This window comes from Chiroxiphia lanceolata, chromosome 14, assembly GCF_009829145.1.
Source record: "Chiroxiphia lanceolata isolate bChiLan1 chromosome 14, bChiLan1.pri, whole genome shotgun sequence".
In the NCBI taxonomy this organism is placed as follows: domain Eukaryota; kingdom Metazoa; phylum Chordata; class Aves; order Passeriformes; family Pipridae; genus Chiroxiphia; species Chiroxiphia lanceolata.
This window is the reverse complement of record NC_045650.1, coordinates 1,409,036-1,418,043: the sequence shown is the minus strand read 5'-3', so window position 1 is coordinate 1,418,043 and position 9,008 is coordinate 1,409,036. Positions and strand designations below refer to the sequence as shown.

Genomic DNA, 9,008 nt, shown 5'->3' with positions numbered 1-9,008 from the left:
AAAGACAGGGCCTACTACCACAGGATGAACAATATGGATTTTGATGCCTCTGATTTCCAAATAGTTTATTGGTGATTGAAGTTTTGTTGAAAGATTGAAGAAGTGCACACTCTATGTGTAAAAGGTATGAGGGGGTAGGTTTGCACAAAAGTGTATGGCCACATAAGCAAAAAGACACTGTTCAAAGAGCATTCTCCATACATTTAATTTATACAATTTGTCAATGCTGTGTTGCATTTTAAGGGGCTCTTGAGGCCGTCAAGTTTATGCCTTGGGTAGATGCTCCATTGCTAACATGGCTCCTGTTAAAATCCAAAGGCTCTGGTTCTTTACTTACATTTTGATTGTGATTCGATCCTTATTTCTACAACTCACATTTCAGTGTTTTCCCCTCTTCAATTTTTTCCCCATCCCAGCAGCCATCTGGTACTTTCTTCTGTCAGCCAAGTTTCTGTTCTTTGCCTGGAGCCTTTCAAACAGCAGCTCTTGAAGAGAGTGGATTAACAGTTGTCACTGGAAAATGAGTTTACTTCCAGCTGGAAAAGCTGTGTGATATAACAATTCATCGATATGTTATGCACTTCTTGTTAGACACTCATAATTCTATTTGAAGGCAAATACCTGGAAGTAGTTTTTCTTAAAAATCTCTCAGAAGACCCTTAGTACCTTTAGAGTGAGTCGGCTGACTTTACTTCTATTATGCATGGAGTCTCCACATAACAAATGTGTTCTTTAGCAAACAGGTATTTGGGATTAGCCAAAAATGAGTCTTGAGACTTTAATCTGTGTCAGATTTAGTCCAAATGAAAGAGATTTGTGAGCATTCAACTATGCTTTTTTTTTTTTTTTTTTTGTAGTATTAAAGTCTGAAGTTTGTATTTACCCTGCACTATCTTTGTTCCTTTATTATAAAAGTAGAAGTACATAAATAACTTGAAAAGCAACCTATTGTCTTTTCTGTTTGTGGTTTATTATAAGTATCCAAAGAGTAAAATTTTTTTGTGTACTTTTAATTATTTCAAGAAACAAAATATCTAGGCTAGTAGTAAAAGTGTCATGAAATTACTGTAAGGTTGCATGAGTTTTGGCTGTAAATCTTATTCACCTTGACTAGATCTCATACTTTAATTCACTGGGGTATAAAATACCATTTACATTAGTTCTTAGTTCACTTAATCACAATTAAATGACTTCAAAGGCCAATAATTCCTAGAGATTCTTTCTTTGATGTGACACAAATAACAAACTGTGTTTGTAATGTGAAGGTGTTCTACTTCACTGTTACATTTGCCCAACCTTATACAGCATATAATGTTCTCTTTAGGTACAGACATATGCTCGTGTTACATGCACCATATGGGTCACAGATGTGGCTGACATGGCTACATGACATCTTTTTTAATTTCAATGCACTATACCAAGGCTGTGCACAGACCTTTTCATGATGATTTGAAGGGATTTCTGCTCAAGATTTTAATTTTTTTTTTTAACCAGAATGATGAGGGGGAGGGAGCCCACTTTTTCTGCTATCAGGTTATATTGTGGTAATAAAAACCCTCCAGAAGGGAATATTTTGCAGCTGCTGAATTCATTGTCACCTTAAGCACTGCAGTGCACTTGTAGTTCCTTTTTTACATTTCTGTGTATACCTAATACTGGAGCTTTGCCCTGCTTTTCCTCTTCTCATCACAGTCAAAGGGTGATTTTTGGAAGGAGAACTGCCATATATAGATTCTCCATGAACTTAGAGTTTGAAAACCAGTTTTAAGTTTTGCAACTACATTTTGATTTAATGCAACTTAAGAAATAATTTCATGGTAAAGACGACATTTGGAAGTCAATGTTTTTTGCTATTCAATTTTGGCATGGTATATACAGTTTTACTGATCTCAAATGCTGCTATTACCTGTGAATGTGTAGCAGCTCACTTTTCCTGTGAGTTGTGAATCAGAAGGACAATACATTGCTCTCATGTAGCATCTTCTAGCCATGCCCAGTAACCTGAGGGAATGGCTGGAGCTGTGCCAGGGCAGGGTCAGGTTGGATCTCAGTAAAAGGTTCTTCCCCCAGAGGGTGGTTGGCACTGCCCAGGCTCCCCAGGGCAGTGGGCACAGCCCCAAGGCTGCCAGAGCTCCAGGAGGGTTTGGACAACGCTCTGAGGGACAGGGTGGGATTGTTGGGGTGTCTGTGCAGGGCCAGGAGCTGGACTGGATGATCTTTGTGGGTCCCTTCCAACTTGGGATATTCCATGATTCTGTGATTCTGTGAATATACCTCCCTTGGTACCTGCTAGTGTGGACCAGCCTCAGGATTTCCAGGTAAAGAACACAGATGTCCAGCTTTGAATGGGACATTTGGATGTTATCTCAATCAAAATATCTGTGTGTCTGTCTGTCTAACTAACTAACTAAAGGCTCAGTGAACTCTCAGTATGGCTGTGTCAGGTTGGAGGAACAGAAGTTATCTCAACAATAGTGCTGGTTAGGAAGTGGGCTAATAAAATTCCAGGGTAATACTTGTTAAAGGTTCTCATCATTTATTAATGAACATTTTATTGTTGCCTCCAGAGGAAGCTGGACTGGTTCCAAGAGGAAACATACAGTTTATCATATCAAAGTTGAACAGGAGATTATTTGTGTTCTTCCAGGAGCAGCAAACAACCATGGAAGAAGAGTGCCCAAGGTAGGTTAGAGGTGAAGATGGGTGATTACTTGCTTATTTCTAGTAATCAGCAGTGGAAAGGGAAGGACTACAAAAAGGGATATTTGTATAGGCAGTTGTTCCAACGCTATCACTGTTCACCCAGTGAAACCCAGTCTTGGCAAGACTGAAAACTACCTCAAACCACTCGATTATTAATTGTTCCATTATTAATTGTGAGTACACTGTGTAGCCTAATGTAGCCTAATGAGGGAATGGAGCTATCACAAAGCTCCAAAGGACAGGGCTGGAGCAGCCATCAATGAGGGAGAACCTGCCAGACTCAGAAATAGTCTGTGCTGCAGTCTGAGGTCCTTCTGTATGGCCTGTGAAAATCCTAATGGCTTGCAAGTTGGTACCTCTCAGGGTAGGGAGAGTTGTCATTAAGCCTGAAATTTTTTCATTGTAATATTTCATACATGGAAAAAAATTTCTTTCTTCTTTTCCAAAGCATGAAAAGGACCACGAGATGTGCAAGTGTGGCGTTTCTTTCTCACAGAGTGACCACACCTGAAACCAAACACTGAAAAGACGTCGACTAATATGGAGCTGCTTCAAGACCTCAGACAACCCAAACAGTAAGTCTTGTTCCTTTCTCCAAGATAGAGGAATCGGGATGAAGGATGTTTGGGGATTTTCAGCGTACATTTATTAATTATTCTGAAATTTCTTACTTCTGCCTTTAGGGTGAGACAAGGAATGAGAAACACACATAAAATAAGTGTTTGATTTAGTTTCATCTCATGTCAATTTTTTTCACAGAATTAAAATATTACTACTTCTGAAATGTAAAATGTTTTCCATAATTGACTGGTCAGGCAGTTTAATGAAACAAATCTGTGGTATCTCATGTTAGCAATATCCCATCCTCTGTCTCAAGACATCACAAATGCAGAATCAGAACTGTAGATGAATAACTGGGAATTCTGTACGTGTTTCAATTACCTGCTTTTTAAATGGACTTATAGAAGCTACATTCAGACATGTAAAAATGGTTCTAAATTATGTAAATTTTCTAATGTAAATGTCTGTTAGCAGGCAAATGGAACGAGAACACATTTTTCTCTGGGTAAATTTGCTACATGCAATTCAGGTGCTTTCCTCCCCTTATTGCAAGCCACTGCAGTTTTCTGATTCCCTTGGCTGTTTGTTAATGCAGGTGTTTCCAGTGTCACTTCACTTTCCGTGGGAGCTTGTGGGACACCTCCAGCAGTGACTTGCACTCTCACTTCCCATGTGCCCTCAGCCACTGGAGAAAGGTGCAGTGGAGCTCAGGAGATCTCTGCAGTCTGAGTCTCAGTGCACAATGAGCTCCCATGGCATGCAGTGGCTTCCTGTCCCTAATGCTATCTAGGAGATCAGGGCAATTAATCTCATTAAATTTGGAAAGTTTTCATGGCAACTTTGACCTTTTATTTGAATATACGTTCATTTAAATTTGAAAAGCAGAAGTGGACTGCAATTCAAAGGAACTCATTTGTTCAAAATATTTTGGAAAGGACATTGGGACAGTTTCAAAAGGTTTTGGCTTTGTTTTAATGGGAAATTTGCCCAAATTAATTTATTTCCACAGTTTCTGTTTTACTGAAACAGCAGTCTTCTCACCCCTCCCCGTCCAAATCATGTCTTCTTGATAAACCTTTCCCTGAATCTCACTTATTGACAGAAAGTAGATATGAATGATATTAATGTGAAAAAAAGAAATTCAGAAGTGAGTCTGAATTGACATTCACCAGTGTTGGCATACATAATTGGACTAATTATACTAAATATGCCTCTTTACTTTGCAGTCCAGAGAGGCTGGATACTGCAAGCAGAACCATCTCTGACCTGAACTTCTTGACCATAGTTTTTCCATCAATACATATAATGTGTTCAAGGTCCTCCTTGATTCTTTACAGCTCCTAAGGAATTCTTTCACATTACAGCATTGCACCTTTTGTCCAGCTTATTTTATAGAAAAAATGGGATTTTTTTATTTAACTTGAACCTTTTGAGCACGACTTTGCAAATTTACCCAAGAACATCTGTCTGAAAAGTCTTCAGTCACCACTCTCAAGAACAGAGAATTTACAGGTGAGCACGGTTTGGGCTTTGCTGCTTTATCTGGAAAGATAATTGCCTCATGGCCATTTAGATTCCTTGGGGCAACTGCTACCAAAGCTGACCATGGCAGATACTGTTACACTGGAGCCTACTGAGGAGAAGGGATTCCCAGAGCCTTGCTGCAGGACAAGGAACTCGCATCCCAGCCCTGCTGCTGGCCCATAACATCCTGACACCCCATGCTGTTAAACTGGCATTTCCTCCTGTCAGCTGTTTCTGCATCAGCTTTTCATAGCAATCTGGAAGGTACTTTTTTGAGAGATTGTTTCTCTACATCCTATTCAGACAACTGAGTTTCAGCTTTAAACCATGGGGATTCTGTGAGGAGGAGTTTCTAGCACAAGGAAAGGTCAATTGAGAAGAGAAACTAATGGCTGCAGAAGAGACCTGAGGGAGGGAGTGTGTTCCTTGGAGTAAGGGATGTGAGAGGTGTACAGACAGGGCTGTGATGTGGCAGATGGGAGCTGAGATTGAAGTACAGGCCACAAACATTAGTGCTGAGTATTGAAAGGGAAGACTGACAAAGAGATCCCCAGGTCCATTCCTGTTTTTTCATGTCATAGGAGTCATTGATGTGAACAACATGAAATTCCTCTGGCACATTTATCTGCTAGAGCTGCCTAAACTCAAATGGGATGATACTCTTTCTCTCTGGGGAGACCATGAAGTCCAAAGCAGGTTTCTTGGTGCTTTATGATGTTTCAGTCAAACTCAGACTTTTGGCAAGTCTTGCAGGGAGGAAATCTGTACAAGCAACAGCTTGTACTGAAGGTGAGGGATGTTTCATGGATTCAGGACAGGAGCTGCAGAAAGGCAGCTGAGGCCAAATGTGACCATCTCCTTCAGCCTATCTGTGCCCTGAGAGGTTCTGAAACAGGAAAGAACTGTTGAGCTGGAAGCAGTCTAAGGAAATAAAAAAGCAACTGTATGAATTAGATGGGATAAGTCATATAATTATATAACTGGATACAGTCAAAGGTAATTTTAGCAGGTCAGTTTTTGACTGTGCACCACAGACATTAAATCTCCAATACCACATCATAATCCTGTAGTTTAAATACCAGTTATCAACTCAGAATAAACAAGGAGAAAAAAAAATCTCAATTACCTCTTAAGGACTGAGAGGTGGGGGTTGTTGCTTTAACACAGTGAAAAACAGTTGCATCTCCCCTTGGCCATAGCTGTAGATTAGGTATTTCTTTAACAGTGTATTGCTACTGATCCGTGGCCTCCAGAAGAATCCTCCATCTGGATGCATGATTCATTCGGATGAATTACTTCTCCAATCCTGGGATCTGCAGTAGAAAAGCAAGCAATTAACCTTTCCTAATAAGAGCCAGAAGCAGGCCTTAAGGAAGTTAAAATGAAGGAGGTAACTGGTGTTTGGTTTCCAGAGCAAGTTTTAACACCAGCAGATGGTGCTAAAATGTCCATTTAAAGGAAAAAAAAACCCAACAACCCAAACATCTCAAATTTCCTTAAAATCATAAACTGTCAGGGAAAGATAAATTGAGATACTTTAGCTAATTGCTGTGGAAAGTTGAATCTAGGGTGATGTTAGTCATCTTTTTACTTAGACTAGCACAACACACATGAAGATGTGTGTAGCCTTTATTTTCTAGTTTGCTTTTAAGATGGATCAATTTTCCTTGAGTCAGGTCTTTACCTTCAATAAGGTGACTCAAGTATTTCTGGAATTTTCATTCATATTCAGAGTAGGGATTAGAAACATTGTTGTATAATGTTGCTGATTAATTATAGGAATAATTTGTGATTTTTAGACTCATTTTCTCTCTGAATAGATACTTGAAACAATTAGCAATTGTTTTGCTAAGGATATTGCTGTATCATTTTTTTAGCCACTAAACAGAAACTATGTTTTTTCTTTTACATGCAGAAACTCCTAGTATCACATGAAGAATAACCTCTAAAAGACATTGTAGGGGAGTTGTATGGTTAAATTAAGGGAATTTGGCATAGGAATGAAGAAGTATTCCATTTTACTTCAACAGATCTGAAGCTGGTACCTATGGAAGCTGCTGGCCACTAAGAAATGTGTCAGGAGGGTGTAATGGGGCCTCAGCCAGCTCAGGCAGTCTGCAACCAGGACAAGAAATTAAAACCTTCTTGACAGCTCTGCAAAGGGGGAATGCCACGAAAATGGCTCTTTTCCTCTTAGATCTAAATGCAACATGGATTAGTTCGTGTGTGGTAGCGAAGAGAAAACTGGGGAGTGAGGAGGTAGATTGTGGAGAGTGTGTGATCTCAGAACCACCCAGTAGTCTGGATAGTACCCACTTTTATTTGGTTCACTGCTTGGGTCTCATCCCCTCAGGTATGACTGTGTGATGTATGTAATAAGTGAAATGCATGGGTTGATAATGGTGGGGATTTAGGGTCAGCATTGGGCACAGTTCTTTAAGCAACATAAAGGAACTATGCTGGAATTTCTGAATGGTAATGCTCCAATAGAGGGTAATGTAACCACCAGGCACTCCAAATACTCTCGTCTAGCTTAAAATGTACAGCCCTGCAAGATTTTGGAGTAAGGGACTCTGCAGCAAGCTTGGCTCAGGTTTAAAAACCTGTGGCTTCATACCCAGTGCCTGTTCTCTGTCACATCAGAGGATGAAGCAACACATCAGGACTGCGAGTCGAGAGGAACTGCAGAGCCCATCCTACAAAATGACAGCAACCTTTCTAAGGATCTGAAAATGATTCCCAGCAAGATAAGGAATGTAAAATTATTTCTAGCAGAATATTTTGCCAAATGTATCCAAGAGTGGTAGTTACATCCCGGTGTCTCTTACATGCACTTGTGACACTTGTGCCTAAATAAGGGCTGAGAAACACCTTCAGAGTTTATCCCAAATTAATGTAATGCAGCTTCCAAATATTCCTGATTGTGTGACCACTTGGGACTGCTCAACTCTACCTCCCTGCTGTTCACTTCAGGAATACTCCTCTGCAAGAATCAGCCAGGTGACTGAGTAATGCAAGGTGGAGGTATACACAGCGATGTATTATAATATCCTATTTAACTTTTTTTTTGGCAGGGATGGTGTATAATTATTTACTGACCTATTGAATTGGTCACTAAATGACTGTGAAATTCAGATTCTCAGCAGCACTGTCATTCTGATAATTAGAGGCTCTACCTTACTAGAATATGTGCTTGTTAAGTTGTAATTTGCATAAAAAATAATTAAAGACAGAGGTTATTTAGGAAGGAAGGCTTAAGACCCAGATTATATTCAAAGGAAATTAAAGACAGGGAGCCCCAGGGTATTCCAGCCCTGCCATGCAGCTCCTATTAATGAAAATGAAGTCTTACAAGCAGCACAAATAGTGGTGTTGGCCATGGGGCTGCCCAGCACTTTCTATTATAAGATTCTGTTTTCTATTCTTTATGACTTTGCCAAACTTTAATAATTTGGGCCAAAATTTTCCATGCTGTCTGCCTCAGGCAAATATTTTTGAGAGTTTACTCTAAAATTCTCAGTCATTTCTCCAGCTGGGGTTAGGAGCAAAAAAAGAAGATATTGTTTTGCCCGTGTTTACAGGGCTATGTGTAGGTATGAATGTAGGATGGCCATGTGTGTGTATACAGAAGAAACTCTGTCTTTTTGAGAAATAATAGTGCCTCCATGCTCTGCAGTGAGATGTGAGGGCTTTATTTTTTAATCTGAAAAATGACAATTTAATGTGCTCAGGGGAGTGTCACTTGAATCTGTTGACTCTATTTTTGGGAGATGCCAGCAGAGCACTGCACACATGCGGTGTGGAAACAGCACACATGCAGCCTTTGGCAGACACACTGAGTGTGGGCTGGAGTCTTCAGCAAGCAGTTGCGTCCCTCTCCTTGCACTGAAGCTGTAGTAAGTCTGGTGAGAAGATTAAAAACCAGGAATGGCCCAGTGCTGTCTGTGCTCCTCCTGACTTGTGCTAAGGCAGTGGAGGAGAAAAGGAGTCTGCCTTGCTGTGTGGCAAAAGGTGAAGGGCAGTGGGTGAGGGAAAGAGTAGTAGGGTAATAGGAGAGAGGTAAAGGAAAGAAGAAGAATTTAGGAAGGCAAGGATATAGAAACAGTGAAAAAAAATAAATTAGTGACAAATTGGAAAGGATACTCTGGAGACGATGTAGGGAAACAGGGACAGAAGTGCTTTACAATAACTACACCTCTGCACTTGTAAGCCAGAGATGT

General features: G+C 40.1%; 1 long non-coding RNA gene across 1 annotated transcript; it reads left to right on the top strand.

The window, feature by feature from the left end:
- Positions 1-2,581: 2,581 nt before the first annotated feature.
- Positions 2,582-3,992, top strand: LOC116793991. Its single transcript, XR_004359663.1, has 3 exons — positions 2,582-2,682; positions 3,200-3,278; positions 3,860-3,992. It is a non-coding gene; the product is annotated as an uncharacterized LOC116793991 (long non-coding RNA).
- The last annotated feature ends 5,016 nt before the right edge of the window (positions 3,993-9,008 follow it).